The 22,726-nt window shown below is 35.5% G+C and overlaps 1 protein-coding gene and 1 long non-coding RNA gene across 3 annotated transcripts in view; one reads left to right on the top strand and one right to left on the bottom strand.

The window, feature by feature from the left end:
* NTN4 (netrin 4) overlaps window positions 1-22,726 on the bottom strand; it is a 104,207-nt gene that overhangs the window by 69,227 nt on the left and 12,254 nt on the right. The window lies entirely within an intron of this gene.
* LOC106729986 overlaps window positions 1-22,726 on the top strand; it is a 164,418-nt gene that overhangs the window by 133,445 nt on the left and 8,247 nt on the right. The window lies entirely within an intron of this gene.

Raw genomic sequence — 22,726 nt, 5'->3', positions numbered from 1 at the left:
GCTACTTTGAACTTGCAAAACTCAGAAAAAGTTGTATCTTAAACAATATTCTGCCTCATTTATTCACATGTAAAGTGGTGGAAAGTATCATAGAATAAAATTTTCCAACAAATAATATGTCACCTATTGGAAAGTCAATATAGAAGTAATGTATCTTTATTTTAACAACAGCCTAAATCAGAACATGTTTTTATATTTTGAATTAGTAAAAATTAAAAAAAAAAAACCATTGAATCCATTGTGAGCTTACGTGGGTTTATTTTCCAAATGACTCACAAACACTGTCATTATGTTAGACATCTATGAAGACCTATTGCTCTAAATAAGATCAGTGATGTAGTTACCTCACATTTATCAACCACAGTAGTGTAAGGACATGGAAAAGGGTAACCAGGGCTAACTAAATAAGTATTCCACTGGAAAGTCTATGGCATGCTACACTGTCACCCACCCTTCCTTTTCCTGAACATTGGTGGCAACTGGTCACTTTCTCTGTTCCTGGCACATATTTACCCTTGACATTTATCCTAGTCCCCTCTCACTCCCTCCCCGTGAGAATTGTTCAGCACATGCAAGGCTAGAGGAAGATCTGTCAAGGTTTGTAGGAACTTAGAAACTCTTTTGCTTCCTGAACCCAGACTGTGGAAGCTGAATGGCAGCTCTGTGCTTGGTGTGTATGACACCACAGTTGGCACGCTGATATCAGCAGGGAAGGGACATCATGATCCCTGAGGCTGCATGCTGGAAGTGAGACAGCAGAGTGCCACAGACACAAAAGTGAACGGGAATTTAAACCATGAAATCTTTTTTCCACAAAGGAGACGCCTTAATCTGATACCCTGGGAAATGGATCTGTCCTGCATCAGGAAACAAAGAGTGTGCCAATCCAGATGCTTCAAGCTTCTGGCAGGTCGCCTTTTGGGTTCCACCCAGTTTTTCTTCAAACATCCCCAGTAGAAGCCTGTATGGCACTACTAAAATGAAGGAAGAAAAAGTAGAGAAACCCTCCATATAGTATCAGCCTCTTTTGTTTTTGTCCCCATCAGGGACAGGATGTACCTATGGGCCCATCACTCTTCCTCTGTCTGTGATTGCTTCTGAAGACACACTCCTAACAAGACGTAGTTAAAAAGCCAGTGAGGGACTAGGACCAAGCCCACTTCAATGTTTCCAGCTTGTTAGTGCTATTGGCAAGGAATTCATGACCTTATTTTTTAAATTAAGAAATTTGATTATGTTTAGTGATTACTACTATGCTCATTACAGAAAAATCTGTCACTGGAAATGTAGAAGACATTAAGAAACTGCAATTTGATCCACCTCAAAGACAACCAGGGATACCAGCTTGATATTTTTCCATCTAAACTTCTATATATATACACATGTAGAATATAATGTAAACAGCTTTGTTTCAACTTACAGTACCTTGTGAATATTTTTCCAAACCATAAAAAAAACCTCTACATCAGTGGTTCTCAAAATGTGGCCCCCACACCAACATCACCAGTATCAACCTGGAAACTTGTTAGAAATGCAAATTCTTGGACCCTACATCAGATTGACAGAATCAAAAACTCTAGAAGTGGGGCCTAGCAATCTGTGTTTCAACAAGCCTTCCAGGCAATTCTGATGCACAATAAAGTTTGAGAAACATTGGTACATATTTAAAAACCTGGTTAGAAGTCTATTGTGTGGATATGACAATTTATTTAGCCAGACTGCTATTGTTAGGCATCTGGGTTGTTTCCAACTTTTCAGTGTAACCAATTATAATGTACATTCTTGTAGCTAAAATATGGAAGTTTATAATAATACCTTGACATATTTCCAAATGTGAAAATCAAGGGTTAAAGGAAATGAATACTTTTAAAACCTATCTGAGCTTCTTAAATGAGTCATAGGCCCTTTCCTACCTAATCTTTGGAATCTTCACATTTCTCTGGTCTTGCCTCACTTCTCTAAGCCTGGAATCCCTCAAACTTTGCCTAAGGGTCCAGATTCTTGGCTTATGTTCTGCCATTTCTTATGCCTTAGCATAACAAAGACATCTTTTCAAAGTTCTGAACAGGTTAGAATCACCTATATGTTCTTTCTTTTCTAGAATACTTACAAAAAAACTCTCAATAATATAGTGTTAGTAAAATAGCATTCTATATTGTTATTTAAGCTAAGTGTTATTTAAGTTCTGAGATGAAAATTTCAACAGAATACTAGCACAGTGTGAACAGAGTAAGAAGTAAATATTAGATACATAATAGTCAAGGAATTCTCTCAGTATTGAACTCATAGCTTACATATTGCTTCATACCTAAAATTTTGTTGCCTGTGTTGAATCATAATAATTCAAAAAACTTAGTTATCATATTAAAAAAACTTTTTAGCTGCTAGCTTGAGGAGTATTTCAGGTCCAAGTTGATTACCCATCTCATGGGTTCCCCTGGCGCTTGTTCTTTCCATGACAGCATTTTTACACTAGTACATTGTTATTGCCTATTTACTTGTCTGTATCTCACATTAGACTCTGCTCAGTGGGCAAGGACCTTGTTTGTCTGGTTAACAGCTGTGTCCCGCAGCATGTCCCACAGTCTTTGGCATGTTGTAGCATTTCATAATTATGTTGAATGAATAAATGAATGAACTATTTCTCCAAATAGCATTTTCAAAAAGGAGAAGCCAAGTAGGGGATAGAGTTTAGAAAAGTAAAGAAATGCAAGATAGTCTTACCACAAGTTCTGAACTCTTATGAGAGTATGTGACACACATGCATTTATATACTTATGTAAAAATACGTAATTCACTTTAAATGGCTTTATGGATTCCTTCTCTCCAGTAGCACACAAGATCTTTCATGTTTTCCAGAAAAAATCAGACAGGCATGAGCAAGCAAGCACTCAAACACATACAGATACTTGATATTTCCCATGGTTTATGGTCTAGTTTTCTTATTTACTAAAAATAGAAGCTTCAGTATTCTAACTGTGATTGTCATTTAATGGTTTTTGAAATCCTAGACATGCTCATGTTCTCAAAAAAAGCAGCTTTTGGTTTCAATGATTTTCTCTGTTTTTCTATGTCATTTTTGCTTTTGTCTTTCTTACTTTCTTCTGCTTCCTTTGGGTTTAAATTTTTTTTCTTTTATTAGCTTCTTAAAATAAAACTGTACATCACTGATTTGAAATCTTTTTTTTTCCTCCTAAGTACTTCTTTAGTTGTGGCTCATAAATTTTGATATGTTTTCATTTTTAGTTGAGCTCAAATGCTTTCTGATTTTCCTTTTGACTTCTTCTTGACCCATGGGTTATTCAAAAATATGTTACTTAATTTCCAATTATTTAGGGATTTCCCAGATACATTCCTGTTATTGATTTCAAAGTAATTCTTTTGTGGTGAGAAAATATAATTTGTGTGATTTGAATCTTTTTCACTTATTGGTACTTGTTTTATAGCCTATCTTGATAAATGTTCCTGTGCTCTTGAAAAGACTGTGTATGCTACTGTTGTTGGTGAACTGTTATATAAATGTTAATCAGATCAAGCTGGTTGACAATGTTACTCAAATCTTCTATATCCTTACTGATTTTCTCTACTTGTTCTGTCAATTTCAAAGAGAAAGTTGTTAAAATCTCCAGCTATAATTATCCATTTATCTATTTCTTCTTGCAGTTTTTGCTTCATGGATTTTGAAGCCTTATTATTAAGTGCATAAACATTTAGGGTTGTTATATCCTTGCAATGAATTGCTTCCTTAATCAGTATGAAATGTCCTTCTTTATTTCTGGTAATTTTCTTTGATCTGAAATCTTTGGTAATAATATAGCCACTATCAAAAGCTTTTGATTAGTGTAGGCATGGTATATCTTTTTCTATTCTTCTCCTTTTAACTTATTTATGTCTTAATATTTAAAGTGGATTTCTTGTAAGCAGCATAGTTGTGTCTTTAAAAAATTTTTATTCAATCTGATAATCTCTGCCTTTAATTGGAGTATTTAGATCTTTTAAATTTAAGGTGATTATTGATATGGTTCTGTTTATTCTACAATCTTGATTTTTAAAAAAAAATCTATCCCTCTTCTTTTTCTATCTTCTGTTGGATTGAGTATTTTAGGGTCCTTTTTATTTCCATTTTTGTTTATTAGTTATAACTCTTAAAAATGGTGATTGCTTTAGGGTTTATAGTATACATCTTTTTTATTGAAGTATAGTTGATTTAGAATATTGTGTTAATTTCAGGTATACCTGAAAGTGATTCAATCTAGTTACATATATATATATATTTTTTCCCACTTCTTTTCATTATAGTTTATTACAAGAATTGAATATAGTTCCCTGTGCTATACAGTAGGTCCTTGTTGTTTATCTATTTTATATATAGTACTGTTTATCTGTTAATCACAAACTCTTAATTTATCCCTCCCCTTGCTTTCCTTTTTGGTAACTATAAGTTTGTTTTCTATGTCTGTGAGTCTCTTTCTGTTTTGTAAATAAATTCATTTATATCATTTTTTTATGTTCCACATGTAAGTGATATCATATGATATTTGTCTTTGTCTGAATGACTCCACTTAATATGCTAATCTCTAGGTCCATCCACGTTACTACAAATGGAATTATTTCATCCTTTTTATGGCTAAGTAATATTCCACTGTATATATACATACATATCACATCTTCTTTATCCATTCATCTGAAGATGGACACTTAGGTTGTTTCCATGTCTTGGCTATTGTAAATAGTGCTGCTAGGAATGTTAGGGTGCATGTATCTTTTCAAATTAGCATTTTTGTTTTTTCCAGATATATGCCCAGGAGTGGGATTACTGGATCATAAGGAAACTCTATTTTTAGTCTTTTAAGGAATCTCCATACTGTTCTCCTTAGTGGCTGCACCACTATACATTCCCACCAACAGTGTAGGAGGGTTCCCTTTTCTCCACACCCTCTCCAGCATTTATTATTTGTAGACTTTTTGTTGATGGCCATTCTGACCAGTGTGAGATGATATCTTATTATAGTGTTGTTTTGCATTTCTTTAATAATTAGCAATGTTGAGCATCTTTTCATGTCCTCTTGGCCATCTGTATGTCCTTTTTGGAGAAATGTCTGTTTTGGTCTTCTGCCCATTGTTAGATTGAGTTGTCTGATTTTTTTTTGATATTGAGCTATATGAGCTGTTTGTGTATTTTAGAAATTAAGCCCTTGTAGGTTACATGGTTTGCAAATATTTTATCCCAGTCTTTAGACTGTCTTTTCATTTTATTTATGGTTGTCTTTGCTGTACAAAAGCTTATAAGTTTGATTAGGTCCCATCTCTCTATTTTTGCTTTTGCCTTAAGAGACCGACCTAAGAAAACATTGCTACAATTCTGTCTCAGAATGTTTTCCCTATGTTCTCTTCTAGGAGTTTTATGGTGTCATGTCTTATATTTAAGTCTTTAAGCCATTTTGAGTTTATTTTTGTGTATGGTGTGAGGGAGTGTTTTAACTTCATTGATTTGCATATGGCTGTCCAGTTTTCCCAACATAATTTGCCAAAGTGATTGTCTTTTCTCTGCTATATTGTCTTACTTTCTTTGTTGAAGATTAATTGACCATAGGTGTGTGGGTTTATTTCTGGGCTCTCTATTCTGTTGCATTGATCTCTATGTCTGTTTTTGTGCCAATACCATGCTGTTTTGATTACTGTAACTTTGTAGTATTGTATGAATTCTGGAAGGGTTATGCCTCCAGCTTTGTTTTTTTCCCTCAGGGTTGCTTTGGCAATTCTGGGTCTTTTGTGGTTCCATATAAATTTTAGGTTTATTCTAGTTCTGTGAAAAATGTCATGGGTAATTTGATAGTGACTGCATTAAATATGTAGACTGCTTTGGGTAGTATGGCCACTTTAACTATATTAATTTTTCCAATCCAAGAGCATGGGTTAGCTTTCCATTTCCTTGAATCATCTTTGACTTAACACAGTCTATATTTAAGTAATATTTACCACTTCACATATAGTATAAGAAACTTACAACAGTATAATCCCATTTACTACCTTCAACCTTGTGCTACTGTTGTCATATATTTGACTTCTATGTGTATGATAAATTCCACAATACATTGTTAATATTTTTGCTCTCAAAAGTCAATTATCTTTTAAAGATATTTTAAAGATAAGAAAAAATATTTTAAAGGTAGCCACCTATTTTCCCTTTTTGATGATTTTCATTATTTTTTGTAGATCCAGATATCCATCTGGTTTCATTTTTCTTCTACCTGAAGGACTTCTTTTAACATTTGCCATAATGCAGGTCTGCCAGTAAAAAACTTTTTTTTTTTTTTTTTTTTTTTTTGCTTTTCTATGCCTGAAAAAGTCTTTATTTCTTCTTCATTTTTGAAAGGTATTTTTGCTGGGTATAGAATTGTAGGTTGACTTTTTTTTTTTTTTTCCTGTCAGTACTTTCAGGATTCTGCCCCACTGTCTTTTGTCTTACACTGTTGCTGTCAAAAAGCTGCCAGTCTTGTATTTGTTCTTCTGTACATAATGCTTTACTAGTTTTTTCTTCTGGCTGCTTTTAAAGTTTTCTCTTTAGTATTCATTGTTAAACTATTTGATTATGGTATGTCTTGGGGTAGTTTTCTTCTTTTTTCTTATGTTTAAGTTTTGTTGTGCTTCTTGGATCTGTGGATTTATAGCAATCGAATTTAGAAAAATTTCAGCCATTATTTGTTAATTTTTTTTCTGTTCCCCTCCTCTCTCTTCTCTCCTTTGTAGACTCCAATTGCATATATATTAGATTGTTTGGAGTTGTTCCACAGCTCACTGATGTATTTATTTAAGTTGCTGATTTATTTATTTATTTTTCTGCGTTTTTTTCTCCTGTGTCTCATATTGGGTTGTTTCTATTGCTATATATTGAACTTCACAAATCTTCTCTTCTGTAGTATCTAACCTACTAATTACATTCAATGTATTTTTCACCTGAGACATTGTGTTTTTCAACAGTGGAAGTTCAATTTGGATATTTGCTATATTTTCCATGCTCTGCTTAATGTGGTCAGTCTTTACATTCTTAAACTTAAGGAACATAGTTATGTTAACTGTTTAATGTCCATTACTACTAATTCTATCATTTATTTGTGTCATTTCTAGATCTGTTTCTATTGATTTATTTTTCTACTCATTATGAGTTGTATTTTTCTGGGGTTTTTTTTTGTTGGTTTTTTTTTTGTTGTTGTTGTTTTGTTTTTTTTGCATGGCTTCATTGGCTGCAGGACATTTTAAATTTTGCCTTGTTGAGTGCTAGATATTTTTATATTCTTGAGCTTTTTTCTGGGATGCAGTTAAGGTACTTGGAAATAGCTGAATCCTTTTGAAGCTTGCTTTTAAGTTTTGTTAGCTGGGACCAATTACATCCTTTAGTATGAAGGGCTGGTATAGGACTAGTTCTGCCATTTTACTGAGGCAGTACCCTTCTAATTACTCTACTGATGCATTACAAAGTTGAATTACAAGGTTTTCAACTCTAGCTGACTCGTCCTGGTCCTACATGACCTCTGAGGATTTGCTCCCTCTGTTCTTTAGGATGGTTTTTCTCTGGCTTCAGGTAGTTTTCTTACACACATGTGTTGATAAGTACTCTGCTGAAGACTGGAGGGGGATCATCTGTCAGTCTTTGGAAGTCTCTCCCCCAGTGCAATTCTCTCTTCTCTGGTACTCAGTCCTGCAAATTCTAGCCACCTTGGCCTTCTCTGACTCTTAGCGCCTAAATTCAGGAAATCCATTAGGCTCCTCCTAGATTCCTCCTCCCTGTACCCCAGTCTGGGAACTAGGCAATAAGCTGGGGCAGTCACAAAGCTTACCTCATTTGTTTCTGCTCTCTTTAGGATCACTGTCCTCTGCTGCCTGATGTCCTGTACCTGAAAACTTCATGTATTTTGTCTATTTTTTTTTTTTTTTAGTTGTTTCAGGCAGCAGGTTTAGTCTGGTTTTTGTTATTGCATTTTGGCTGAGAGCTGAAGTCTGAAAAAACCAAGACAGCTTAATTGTATGAAATACAGTTTATAGAACTATAACTGGACTAAGCCCTTATTGTTTACTTTACTTTATTCTTTACTTTGGGTTTTTTTTGGGGGGGTAATTAGGTTTGTTTGTTTATTTATTTATTTATTTTAAAGGGAGTTACTGGGGATTGAACCCAGGACCTCCTGCATGCTAAGCGCACACTCTACCACTGAGCTATACCCTCTCAGCCCTTCTTTTTGCATAAAAATATTATAGAAATGACATACTGGAAGTTTCATAATAAATCTAGAAGTATGAAAGTTTCATAATAAATCTAGAAGTATGGTTACATTTATTAGATAAGAAGGCTTAAAAAACAAATGAGTTTTCTTGCTGGGCATGTCAAACTAAAAAATGTGAAAAATAATTTAAAACAAACATCTAAACTTCATAAGGTTAGTCAATAATTCTATTTTAGAATTTTGCATATTTTAACAGGCAGATAAATCCTCACTATAACTTTCTTTATAATTTTTGATACTTATTATAATCTTCTAATTTATACTTTTATGTTTATGCTATGCTTCAATGTGTCTTTGTATTCCATCTGATACTGTGTCTGATAGATTCTCAACAATACATATTGAGAGAGTCAATATAGAATCATGTTAAGACATTTATTTTAATTTTCTGACATAAGAATAATAATATAAATATAATAAAATATTATTTATATACTGTAAATTTTTTTCATAAGAGAATATACTAAGCACATAGTACTTCACAAGAAACTTTATCATAAAAAATGTCTTAGTTGTTTGCTAATTCTTTACCACTTTAAAGGTTTTACTTAAAAATTTTACTTTATAGGAAAAATGGATTTACTATTAATCCATATTAAAATACTTTTTGAGTGCCAAATTTGAATAATGTATTTTCAGTAATAAATGTACACCAACTGCAAGAATGAGAAAAACACATTTAGGGAGGAATCTCTGCTACTTTTTGGTCAATACAGCCTCATAAAAAGATAAATCACCTCCATAGCAAAAACTAACTCTATATTAGAAAAATAATCACACTTCTTCCCTACTCTACTTAAGCCTGGTTAGAATAACATCTGTATTGAGAAATATTTCCAGTTACATTTTATAAAGTCATCATTTGTTTTATGGGGTGTTTACAAGTTGTTTACAAATAGCATCTGGTTAGTTCCATTGAGTCTTGTTACTATACATTGACAGCTGTTCTGTTTATTGTTAGATTGATGACACACCTAAGACCTAAACATAGAAATTGATATATTTGTCTCCATTTCTATTGTTTATCAAGCTATCTTAAAACTCCAAACTCTCATACTTTTTAAAGTCCTAATATTTAGTGGGATTCACACACTCTGATTTTGTATTGTCACCTCACTAACAAGAAAGACTATATGTCAATCGACTTCTGAAACTAGTTGCTGGCACTGTTTAAGTTGAAGTTTTAGGAATTTGAGAAGAAAAGCTCAAAGAACATAAGACTCTTCAAGTACATATACCTCAATATGGTCTTGAAACCAGCTTTCTGCTTTCCTGAGTAGGTAACCTTTGAGAAAGCATGTGAAGTGTCAGGCTTTTAGAGGGTTGCAGCAAGTGGGAGTTCTGGTTTCATGGAGAGAGGAGGCTGGACAAGGAGAAGATAGCATAATTAACAGGTGGGCGTCTGTGGTGGAGCAGCTGGTTGGTTTAATTTTAGAACATTTGTCCTTGTCTGTGCCACTTTAAGTGGAGCACCTACTTGTCTGAGAGAAGTGTGTCTGTCTTTGGGCAGCGCCAAAATCCTTCTGCTTACACTCTGGAGCATTAAGTACCCTGTTTCATCAGATAGCCCACTTTTTAAAGTGGGAGAGTCTTATCTACGCAACTAGTCCTTCTAAGATAGGACAATATAACCTAATAAAGCTCTCCATGGAGCAAGCTGAGGAATGCAGTGCACTCAAGTGACTTACTTGTACTATAATAACCTCGATTTGTAAGTACACAAAAGCCTCTTTGCATGTTTCAAGGGTATATTTACAGTTTTAAAATGATGAAAAGGCAGCTTTTTAAATATCTCCGGGGGAAGAGAAATGACAGAACTGCAAGAAGGAACAAGAAACAAGACAGAAGACCAAAATAAAGATTGGGGCTATAAATATATTTTTTAAAATTATCCAGTATATTTGGAATCCTAGCTTTTCCTTTGCCCTCACTACTTGGAGTCATAGGATTTAAGTGTCAGAGAGTCTTTAGCAATCTATGATCTAGTCCAACTAGAGGAAACTGAGGCACAGAGTGCTTAAAGTGATTTGCCAAAGGTCAATCAATAGGTTTGTGACAGAACTATGACTAGAACCCAGTTTCCTGACCTCCAATCTAATGACTTTTTTCATTATATTCCACTTTAAACTTGTTTTCCAGCTAGTCATTTCTGAATTAAAGTTAAATTTTAAATGGATGATTAAAGAAAATATTATATATGATTTATCTCACCTCCACTTATCATCCTAATAATGGATGGCAGTAACTGTACCACCTTTATTTTATTAATGGATGTGACTAACTGTCCCCCTCATAAAAGTTATGATACCTACTCCTGTTTGGCTTACAGGGATGTGGTGAAGATTTTTAAAAAGACATCAGATGTAGAAACACCTGAAAAATCACTGCTTTTTGTAAATAAACTTGATTGGTGAATAGCCTTTTATTGGGGACTTGCCTTTTTTGTTGGCATATCGACCTTCTTTGGGACTGAGCCCTATTAGTAAATGCAGCCCAGTGGCTAGGATTCATTGACGGATCCCTCAGATGCTGATTGTATGTCAATCTGTGTAACTTCCCAGTATTTCACCTGTTTCTTGTCACCATATTTGGCTCATAGTTTGGAATACCCTCTGCTTCATCTTGGATCATTAATACTTTCTGTTTGCTTGTCTAGACTGGAAATTGCAGGTATGATCTCTATGCTTTCACTGCCCATCCCTCCCAACTCTTGCTCCCTCTCTTTGTACTCAACTTTATATACTCCAGTTATACTGAACTCCTTTCTGTTCCTAGAAAGCTCCATGGTGTCTCTCCCTTCCCCTTCCCGACTTTTGCCCATACAATTCCCCTGCCTGGAATACTTTTCACACCTCTTTGCCACTGTCACCCACTGCTTGACCCCCTTAGTTGGCCAACTGATACCTATCTTTTAGGTGTCATCTTAGATGTCACTATTTGGTAAGCTTTCTTCATCATTCCTCTCCACTGCAAGCCAAATGAGATGTTCTTCCAATGTGTTACTTCAAGTACCTGTTATTTCTTCCAGAATTAAAACTTAACCATGTCTATTTGAATTGATATATTTGTCTCTAGACTGTGAGCCCCATGACTGCAGAGTGCCTTGTTGGCTTGCCCACCATATAGCCAATGCTTGGCATGTATAAGAGTTAACCATATTTGTTGAAGGATCATACTCATGCTTAATAATGATTTACATGTCGCAAACTGCTTTTATCTTTATTTATCTAATTTCATACTTACAGTAAACCTGTGGTATGGTATTATTCATTCCCATTTTTCAGATACAGAAACCCTGAGAAGATGTTAATTAACTTGTCCAAACTCATCTAGCTAGTAAGCGGCAGAGCTAGTGCTGAACCCAGGTTGTTGGAGTTCAAGTTCAGCATTATTACCATCATATCATAGCTAACTTTGTTTGGTTATAGAATAGTTGATGGTCTTAAGCAGGTGATCAGGAGAGAGAAATTATTGGCACTTCTCTTCAGGAGAATAAATTTGGCAAAGAGAAGAGCCTGGACCATGGTGGAGGCAGTGTGGGCAGGGTGGGACAGAACAGCCATATGTGAGAGGCCAAGAAATGAATAGCAGAACAAAAACTAAGAACTAAAGGCTAAGCTTTAGGGGCCACTCATAATTAGAGGTCAGAAGGAAGGAGATGAGCCAGAAATAATACCAAAAAAGGACCAGTGACCAATATAGGAAAAATAGGGAAAATTCATCTTCCTAGAAGCCAAAGGAAGTGAGAATGCAAAGAAAGAAAATGTGATTAATAATGGCAAATTCAATTCAGGAGGCAAGAAAGAATTTGAGAAAAAAATGAGGGGTTTGGCTGGCTCACAGAAGACTTTTGGGGGCCCAGATGGAATAGGGGACAGTTTGTAAAGGTTTCAAGAAAATAACGAACAAAGAAATGGAAGCAAGAAAGAAATTATTGAAGAATTTTGGCAGTTTGTTTATTCATTCATCAGTTGATAGACATTTGGGTTGTTTACAGATTTTGGCTATTATGAATAAAAGTGCTACAGACATTCACACAGAAGTCATTGTGAGAACCTAAGTTATTTTTCATGGGCACTTAGGAGAGGAGTTGTTAGGTAGTATGGTAAGAGCATGTTTAACGTTACTAGGAACTGCTAGACTGTTTCCTAAGGTGATTGTACCATTTTGCATTTCCACTAGCAATGTATGATGAAAGTTTTAGTTGCTACACATTATCATCAGCACTTGGTATTGTCAGTCTTCTTAACGTTACCTTGATAGTGAATGTGAACATCTCTCCCTGTGGTTTTAATGCACATTTCCCTGTTGACTAATGGTGTTGAGCATCTTTTCAAGTGTTTGACATACGTCTTCTTTGGTGAAGTATCTGTTCAAATCTTTTGCCCATTTTTTATTCTTGTTTTTCTTCTTGTTGAATTATAAGAGTTCTTTACAAATTTTGATATATAAATATATATTCAGATATATGATTGGCAAATATTTTCTTCCAGCTTACAGTTTGTCTTTTCATTTTCTTAATAGTATCTTAAAGATAAAAGTTTTTAATTTTTATAAAATTCAGTTATCAATATTTTCTTTTTGTGATTTGTGCTTTTTGTGTCCCATCTAAGAAATTTTTGCCTAACTCAAGGCCATAAATATTTTCTCCTATGTTTTCTTATAGAAGTTTTATCATTTTAGCTCTTACATTTAGGTATACAGTTCACTTCAAATTAACTTTTCTATATGGTGTGAAGTAAGTGTTGAGAACTAAGTTAAGTGTTCTTTTTTCTTTCTTTCTTTTTTTTTTTTTTTTGCATATGGATGTCCAATTATTCCAGCCCTGTTTGTTGAAAAGGCTACTTTTTCTTCATTGAATCACCTTGACAGCTTTGTTTGGTATAGTTTTCTTCATGTTTCTTTTGCCTGAAGTTTATTGATCTTACTAGATCTGTGGATTTATAGTTTCCATCAAGTTTAGAAAAATTTTGCCTGTTATTCCTTACAAAAATTATTCTGGTCCTCTGCTTCTTCTTTTACCCCACCTACATGAATGTTAGATCACTCAATATTGTTCCACAGTTCACAAATGCTCTTTTAAACTTTTTTTTGGTGGGGGGAGGTAATTAGGTTCACTAATGCTCTTTTCATTCAATTTTCTTTTCTCTATGTGCTTTACTAATTTATAGTTTCCACTGCTTATGCTGTCAGGTTCACCAGTCTTTTCTTCCACACTATCTAAACTGCTGTTAATCCCTTGCAGTATATTTTCATTTCAGAAATTGCATTTTTCATCTTTAGAAGTTCAATTTGGATTTTTAAATATCTTTTATTTCTATCTTAAACATGTTTGTGTTTTCTTGAACATATGGGATATATTTATAGTATCTATTTTAATGCCTTTGTCTGCTCATTCTACCAGCTGTGTCATTTCTGGGTGTTTCTATTAATTGATTTTTCTTCTGGTCAGGAGTCATAGTCTCATGGTTGTTAATTCTGATCGAACATTGGACATTCTGAATTTTATGTTGTTGGTTGCTGGATGTTGATGCATTTTTCTAAGAAGAGTTAAGTTTTTTTCTGATATGCAGTTAATTTACTTGGGATCAGTTTAATCTTTTTGAGGGTCGTTTCAATTTTTTGTTAGGGTGAATCCCGTCTAGTCTTCACTCTAGGGCTAATTTAAACCCACTAGTAAGGCTATCTGAGAACCCTTATAAGGACTCTTCCCAGTGCCTATGAATTATGAGGTCTTTCCACTTTGGGTGGTAGGAACATGAACTATTCTCAGCCTTGTGGGAATACTAGGAATTGTTCAGCTAGTTACTATATTCTGGTGCTTCCTTCCCCATTCTTGGAGAGTTTTAGTTCACATGTAAGCAGCTTAGTATTCAGCCAAAGATTTGAGGAGACTTTTCAACAGACCTGTAGACTTTTCTCTCTTTATGCAGCTTCCTCTTCTCCAGTATTCTGCCCCACAAATTCTAGCTGCCTTGGCCTCCTTGAGCATTGATCTGTCTCCACAAGTTAAGTGAGACCATTGTACTTTGGATTCCTCTCCCTTTGCCATGCCTTAGAAATGCCCCATCAGTAAGCTGGGCAGTCACAGGGCTTGTCATGTTTGTTCCCCTTCTCTCAGAGATCAGTCATGTGCTGCCTGTTGGCCAGTGTCAGAAATAATTATCACTTTTTTTTTCTGGTGTACTATCTTTATTTTTTATTTTTTAACGTGGGAAGGTAATTCCTATAGCAGTTAATCCTTCACAAGGAGAAGCAGAAATCCTATTTCAAATTGCTGACTTTTAAGATGTGCAACTTCTGGAGTGTCAGAAATGAGACAAAAAGAAAAACCTATCTGATTTTAAGAAGATCAGTTTGAATTTGTAAATGTAATTATTCTTTCTTTCTTATCCCTTTCCTACCCATCTCCCTTTCCTCCCTAAAGGGTAGTGGATTCTACTTGAGATTTTCTCCTCGAGCAAATGAATGTTGCAAATGACATGCTTTCTTTAATTTGCCGTATTTGGAGGCATCCTCAGTTATTTAAGTAGCAGAGACTATGGTGTTGCAGGTATCTTTTTTTTTTTTTTTTTTTTTCAGAGTAGATGAAATTACAGCAGCTCTGGGTAGCTATTTCACTTACTGAATTAAAAGTTCCTAGGGTTTCGCTTTGGCCCTGCTATTATTCAACATGATCAGAATAAAGCTGTTTATACTCTTCTATGCCTCATTCACTTACTTGTAATATCGAGGTACTTTAATGCAGTAAAATTATGCACCTGGTAAAAGTGAATTTTCCTGCAGCACAGCAATAGAGATATTCCTTTAAATGAAGTACACTAAAAGAATCATTCTTGGATCTCCAATTTACTTACAAAACCTAGCCATATTAAAAAAAGATAAACCATGAAAAATCAGTTATTAACATCCAGAAGAATTCCCTAAATCTACCTAACTACATCTACATTTCTATAGTTCTTGTCTCTCATCCCTCTCTTTAAGAATAAGATGACTCTTAAACACTAACAAGACCAAATGCCAGTAAAATTATCCATTGTGGCTAAATTTTCACGTTATTTTTTTCATGTTAAAGGCTTTAAAATTTTATTCCCCCCTGTTTATCCTCTCAATTAATCTTCCCTATAAAATGCATATATGCATATAAGTTAAAAATAGACATGTTCTCTAACTGGGTAACATAAGAAACTACATTTGGCCATTAGCCTGACTTTAAAACTAGCTTTCTTGTTGAAGATTTTTGTGCCTGTTGGGGGATTTCCATAACGCAAACCTACACTAGAACGTGCTTTCACCATTTCATTCAAGAGACTTAATCAGGAGCAACCAAAATGTCCTGGTTAAGGTTTAAAAAGTATATCAGACTTTAAACAATGTTACCCTAGTGGAGAGATCCTAGCTACCAAACAAATAGACTTCAAAGGGACCTCCTGACTTTCCCTAAACCACAGACAAATATTTGCTATTACTGTTGTAATGGGTTGCATAGGGCTACTTTGTCCTTCACTTGTAGGAGACCTTGAAGATAGGTGTTAATTGCCATGAAAAGTTTTCTCAGTAGAGATAACTCTCATATACCTTTTCCCATTAAGTTCTAGTCTAACATATAAGGGTTAGTTGCAAGAGATGAATTAAGGAAGACAACTGAACGCTGAATTAGAAGGAAAGATTTGCAGAAATAAAAGCCAGTAAACTAACTTAAAGGATAAAAAGTAGATAATATTTTCTCTACTTTGACCTACATGTAGTGAAGTACAACCAGTTCAGTTGAAAGACTGGTATCCCTAATTTATATGATTCTTAGAGATAGAAAACAATCAATACTGTAAAATTAGTCTATGTTTCCTTCTTGCTTCAGAGTAGAGATTTACAGTGAAGAGCTGGAAGTACAGAATCTTTCAGGGTGTTTAAGCCATTGGGCTTATAGAGCATGAAAGCCCATAATAGAAATTCTGACCTCCAAAGAGAAACAAATTAAACCTCATTTAGTTTCTAAAAATGTTTCTTTCTCATACTTTAGATAAGAAAAAGACATTTCCAACCTGGATAGATTGCAAGCTTGGCTAAAATAAATCCTAATTGTGTCTCTTATCGGTAGTGTCATTTTTGTTTCTGAGTGATGACAAAGCCATGATTAAATAAGATAAAATCCCAAGTCTATGTGACATTAAGCTTTTTAATAAAAGAAGCATTTATTTATTAATTCAACCTTTTTTTTTTATTGAGGAGAATCTTTGTATCAAGCACTATGCTAGGCACTCTGGATACAAAACTGAATAAGAAAATCAATTATGCATTGGATTTCAGTTGTTCCTTAATTCTTGAAAATTGACTGAGTGCTGTCAAAAGCAGTGTTAGAAAACAGCTGAAAACATTTTTTAAAGCAGAAGAGAACATAAGGCCATTTAACCCAAATTTCTCAATGCAGGAAGTTCCTCTAGAACAGCTGATACCGATCCATTCTCAGTTAGATCCCACACCCTTGTCAGGCAGCATGTTTCATTTTTTGATGGTTCAAATTATCAAAAAGTTTTTCTGTGTTAAGCTAGGATCTGTCCTCTGTAACTTCCAATACTGATCTTGGAGCTATACAAAATAAGTCTACTTTATCTTCAATAAAGAAGTCCTTCAAATATTTAAGGGTAGCCATCAACTTCCATTCTCCAGGTAAAATATATACAGTGTCTCATATCACATAGTTTCTAGACCATTTACCACTTTGGCTAGGTAGCAGATGACTTCTGTTTTATTTTTGTGTATGTGTGTGCAAGCCACTGATGACACTATTTTCCAGACACTTCCCCCTCTAAGATGTCAAATAAATTCCAGCCTCTGCTGCTGAACATTGCTTTTCCAATTCTTTTTCAATCCAAGTGCATTTCAAAGGTTTTTCTGTAGCCTAAGGAATATCCACATTTTAAAAGAATGATACTATTTCAGTACAGTTATTTGGGAAGAAATGGAGTTGATGAGTGGAGACAGTGTATGATAAGAAAAGAAATGAGTTCACTATGAGAATATTATTTATGTAGCCTCCTGAGCATTCATCTACAATCACGGCAGAACAATCAAGTTTCAATATTATTATTTTGGGAGGTGAGGAAGGGGAGGAAAGAGTCACTTCTATATCTGAATAGAATGTAGTGATATTATCTGCATATTTCCATAGCACCTGTCATTTCTCATTTCATGAGAAAATAATATTTCTGGTTATACACCAACTAAACTGACAGGCAAACTGGCAGGTAAGGCTGTGGTAAGAGCCTCAGGGGAAGGCTGCAGCCGCCTAAATATTCAGTAGCTACATGTGAACAGAATCAGTTCCTCCTAACTCCATGAGCAGTTGAAGTGATGGAGGTGACTGGTTGGACACTGACCGGGAGGTTAAAATGGCCTGTGAGGATGAAAGTAACTGCTAGACCATCCAGAAGGAGCTAAATCCTTTCTTAAGTGGACTTTTAAAAAAGGAGAACTAAAAAGGAGCAGAAATAATACATCACCGAAGTCCTGGCCCATCGATTTTCATGTGTGCCTGGTGCATGTTTTATAAAGTTATTGGAAAACAGGTGCTTTCTACCTGTTCTGGATACCGTATTTCAAATTGGTAATCTTTTCAATATGTTATAACTTCCTAACTTGAACAGGACTTCAAGAGAGACTTTTTCAAGCATATTATTTTATAAGACCATTAATTTTAACAACAAACCTACCTTACAAAATCATGAAGAATATCTATTTTTAACAAAGCAATAAAGGCAAGTTTAAATAGGGAATCCAGACGAGAGACAGGAACTAAACTTTGCTCGCTTGCTCTGAGTTCACTACAGAGCAACCTCTTACTAAAATCACTTGGAAATTCCTCCTTGAGTCTGAAATATCAACAAGGTGTAGGTGGATACATTTTTTTCTGTTTTTGATAAGAAATTTTACTTTAAGCTCATACTTGTGTCTTACCATAACTTTGCCATCTAAAAATATCTTTAAAAATCTAGTTCCTTATCTTCTACTTGACATTCATGATACAGTTTTAAAAAGATGTAGTCACAATAGGTATGCAGAACTAAATGTGGAATGAAGAGACATGAATTGTTCTTTGTCTATCCTAATTTGTTTATTTTTCTCTAAGTCTAACTCCTTCTAGTCTATTTTTGCCTGTTTGTGAAGGTGACTGGGCTACTGCTTTAATAAAAATATATATAATTCTTTATATTCACTTTTCTGCTATTAAATGGCCAAGACTGATGTTCTCTAGATAAATATCTATCCAAAAGCACTAAGCAAAAATGTAGACCCCCAATGCTCTTCAAAAACATTGACAGTTAACCAATGTTTGTATGGGATGTCCCTAACTTACAAGTGGTTCGTGTTCTTAAAATTATCTGTGAGTCAGTTGCCTGGGCTTTAGAATGCATTTTATGTCTATTTTTGTTTACTACTGTATCCCCAGAGCCTGGAATAGTGCTAGACACATAGTGGGCATCCAGATATTTGAATGACTGATGAACGGGCCCAAAAGTTCCCTTCACTAATAATGTAATTGAATTATATTATTATTAATAATGAGCATTGATACAGTACTTAGTTAGCCATTTATACAACACATTTATATATGTCTTATTTTACTTTTTCTCATATTGATTCAATTTACAAATGGAGAATCTAAGACCTCTAAATTAAAGAGAGCCTTTTAAGCTACTTGAGAGGTTCAGGTGTGAGTGAGGGAGCTTGAATTAAAGTGGTGACAGTGGAGGCAAGAACCAACTTAGACACAGAGCCACCAGAACGTGGTGATGGACCTGATGTGAGACTCCAACTCCTACACTTATGCACTGCATCTAGTAATATAAGCTATAGATAAAATATCATCTATTAATACAAAATAGAGACTCAGAGAGTAGGGACTCATTTCTTTTTCTTCTGTTACCTCTTTCTTTGGCAGTTATGTGACTTCCTTATATTTAGAGGTTAAAAAGAAGGACCACTCACCTTGTGAGAAGTGAGATCTCCCCAAAAAGATTGTACCAAAGTTGAGGGCTCCTGCCTAGCTGGCAGGAAGAGTGACATGACTAAGCAGTATCCGACCTGAGACCTCTGCTATTGGAGTAGTTTGGATGTAAAGAATTTTCTTAAGTCATTACGCACTCTACAGCATAATCCATGTATTCAGAGGTAGATGAGACATTAAAGAGTTCTGAGACAAACCTCCAAGTCTGTACATAAATCCTCTCAGTAACATCTCTTAAAGGGGATCATTCAGCCTTTGCTGAAACATTGCATGGGATGAGAAACTCAAGGGAGTGCAGTTTGTCTTTTGGATACATCCAGTTTTTAAGAAAATCTTTCTTTGGTCAAACTCTTGCCTTCTGAAAGCATCAGAGTCCATTTAATCCCTCTTCAAACATCTGAAGAATGCTAGCAATTCCTGAACATCCATAAATCCTCTCTCATAGGTGAAATATCCCAAGTAAATTGTTCATTATATAATGAGGTTTCTAATTGATCTCACTAGTTCTGCTCAGCTTTCTCTAAATAGGAATATCTTGACCTGAACATAATATTCTAGCTATGCTTTGACTAGAGAACACAATAGAGGGGCTATTCTCTTTTGTTTGGGGGCATTCTTCTTCTATTAATGCAGCCTAAGATTGCATTAGCTTTTTTGGCAATCATGATGTACTGTTGACTCACGTTGAGATTACAGTCAACTGAAACCCTCAGGTCCTTTTCACATGAATGGCTGATAAATTACACCTCTTTAATAGTAGTACAGCTGATTTTTGAAAAGAGGAATTTATCACTATTAAGTTTAATCTCATATAAGTTTTGCTTAAGAATCTTTCACATTGCTCCCTGAGTTGTCTTTCTTAAACAGTTCTGAATATGTTATCCCTACCCAGAACTATTGATTGATCTCTGCTACCCACAGCATCAATTCCAAAATACTTTGCACACTGGGCCCTTTATAATCCAACCTGAACCTCCAGAGTTAGCCTCATCTTCCCCACCGCTCTCTCTTCCCCACCCCACACCACTCCATACTCTCCAACCATGCTGAGGGTTGACTGTCTCCATATATGTGCAGTTCTCCATGGAATTCCCTCCTCCACCTTTCAATTACTACTTATACTTTGAAAGAGAGCAATTTAAAAGTCCCAATCAGATTGTGAACTCCCTGAAGGCAGGCATATACTACAATGAAGTTCAGGTAATAGGAAGGAGACATAGTTTACAAGTTTTACATTTTTAAGTTGTTTTTGTTTGTTCTGTCAAAGGAAAGAATATTTAAACCTCTTTCTTCGAACTTAGTTTCTCCTCCCAACTCTAGAAATGCAGGTGAGTAGGATTTGGCTTACTTGAAAGAGCAGTTCTTAGGGAGAGGGAGTAAGAAGCTTGGCAGTTTATCTGTGTGAAACAAACATCTGCACAAGTTTGTGCAGAGGCAGTGTCACAAGGTGATTGTTTTCCAGAATCACAAAACAACCACTCTTGCTCCTGACACAGCATTGTAAGAAGCCCAGCTGGAAGCATTGCAGGAGCAGAAGCCTCAGGCCCTCCGTCAGGTCCTTTCCAATGATAATGATGAAAAACTAAACAAAATCCACCAAGATACCTTTACATGCACCTTCCACTGTTTTCCAAGAGGTGTTGATATATTGAACCTTTCCATCTACACTGGAATCTTTTGTGCCAGGCCTTAGCAGACTTAGAGCCTGTGGTTTTAGTTTGCAAAGAGATGCAAGATATAACATTGTTCTTGTTGAGAAATTGTACTATCAACTATCTGCCTTAGGATCTGTCATCCTAAATGGCTAACTTAACATTTAGCAATGTCAAACAGACTGTTTAGTGTGTCTGCACACCAAGTACTTTGCATAAAAATGCTTCAAACAACAAAGAGCAATAAATAGTTATTATTGATAATATTAACAACACTAATGCCTCAGAGTTCATTATTTGATAAATAGCTATTTAATATGTTAGGAAATATGTTAGATGCTGGGTAGTGTTTCTTCAAGTGTGGTCATGGACCATCTTAACGAGCTTGTGAGACAATGTGATAAATGCCATGATAGAGGTGAACACAAGCTAAGAGTACACAATGTGTGATGCACATACATAGTGCACCTAACCCAGAATTTTAGGAAGAGGTGAAGTTTAAGAAGAGTCCTTAAGGATGAGTAGATATTATCTACCCTTTCATCCATCCAACCAAAAAATATTTGAGTGACAACTTAGCTAAGGGGATAGGAGGTAGGACTCAGGGAAGGGAGCAGAAGAGAGGAGTGTCTCAGGAGAAGGAAGCTTGTGTGCAAAGGTCAGAGGATGAGAAAGAGCCTGGCACCTTGAGGTAATACACGTAGTTCAGTAGGTATGGCTGGAGGCTGGGGTGTAAGAGGCAGTCATGAGAGTTGGGGAAGCAGGCAATCAGAAAGGGCCTAGCCTGTCACATGAAAGAATGTGGACTATGTTATGAGGAAACTGGAGAGTCACTGAAGGGTTTTAAGCAGAGAAGTGACATTTTGAATTTTATAAAGATCTGTCAGAGTATGATATAGAGAATAGATTGGGGAGCAAGCAAAACAGACTAGAGAGAATCTTAAGGAGAATATTGCAAAAATGCATAGAAATGAAAAATAATGGTGTTTTGCACCACTATTTGTAGCCATAGGGATGGAGAAGAGCATATGTACTCAAGAGAGACTCCAGTATCAGAATGGGACAAGCCGTGGTGAATGACTGAGGCTGGCTGAAGGAGAGAAAGGAATTGAGAATGAATCTCAGTTTTTGCCTTGACGGGCCTTTCTGGATTAGGCAGGGATGCCATTCATTCAGGTTTTTATTTTCTCAGTGAGGTAAGAGGCAAGCTCTTTGGCTGAGAGCAAGCAAGGGGTGAGTGGAGGGGTTTTAGGGAGAGGAGAAGACACTTTTGAAACAGTCACTACAGGAATGAAAGAGAGTTGAGGAAAAAAGAATTTTTCCAGGGGTGTTTGAGGGCGAACTTCAGGGTGGAAAACATAAATTTGTAGAGGCATCTCTCAGCACAATTGTGTTATTATTTTTCCCATGAGACTTCAACTGTTTAGCTGAAGGAGCAAGAAGGCAAACAGAAGGACTAGAATCGGGATGTGATGGAAAGACAAGGGGGCAATGGAGTTGAGAGAACTGAGAGAAGAGTCCAGAGAGAAAATCCTGGGAGCAGGCGAAGTATTATGTCCATTTTTGCAGACAAATAGGTATTTGGGGGCCAGAGAAGAGATAAAAGAAGTGTTCTAATAAGACATAACTAGATTATTGGAGGAAAGAAATGAAAAGTAGAAAAAAATGGCCAGAAGTAACAAATAGGAATTGATAGAGTGTGTGGGAAGGAAGGGAGCTAGGGATTTGGGGAGCAGGAGTTGACAATTACCTGTTTTTTTGTTTTTTGCAAACTACACATCTTCACT

Source organism: Camelus ferus, chromosome 12 (genome assembly GCF_009834535.1).
Source record: "Camelus ferus isolate YT-003-E chromosome 12, BCGSAC_Cfer_1.0, whole genome shotgun sequence".
NCBI classification, from domain to species: domain Eukaryota; kingdom Metazoa; phylum Chordata; class Mammalia; order Artiodactyla; family Camelidae; genus Camelus; species Camelus ferus.
Note: the sequence above shows the minus strand (reverse complement) of the source record. Positions and strands in the feature narration are given on the sequence as shown.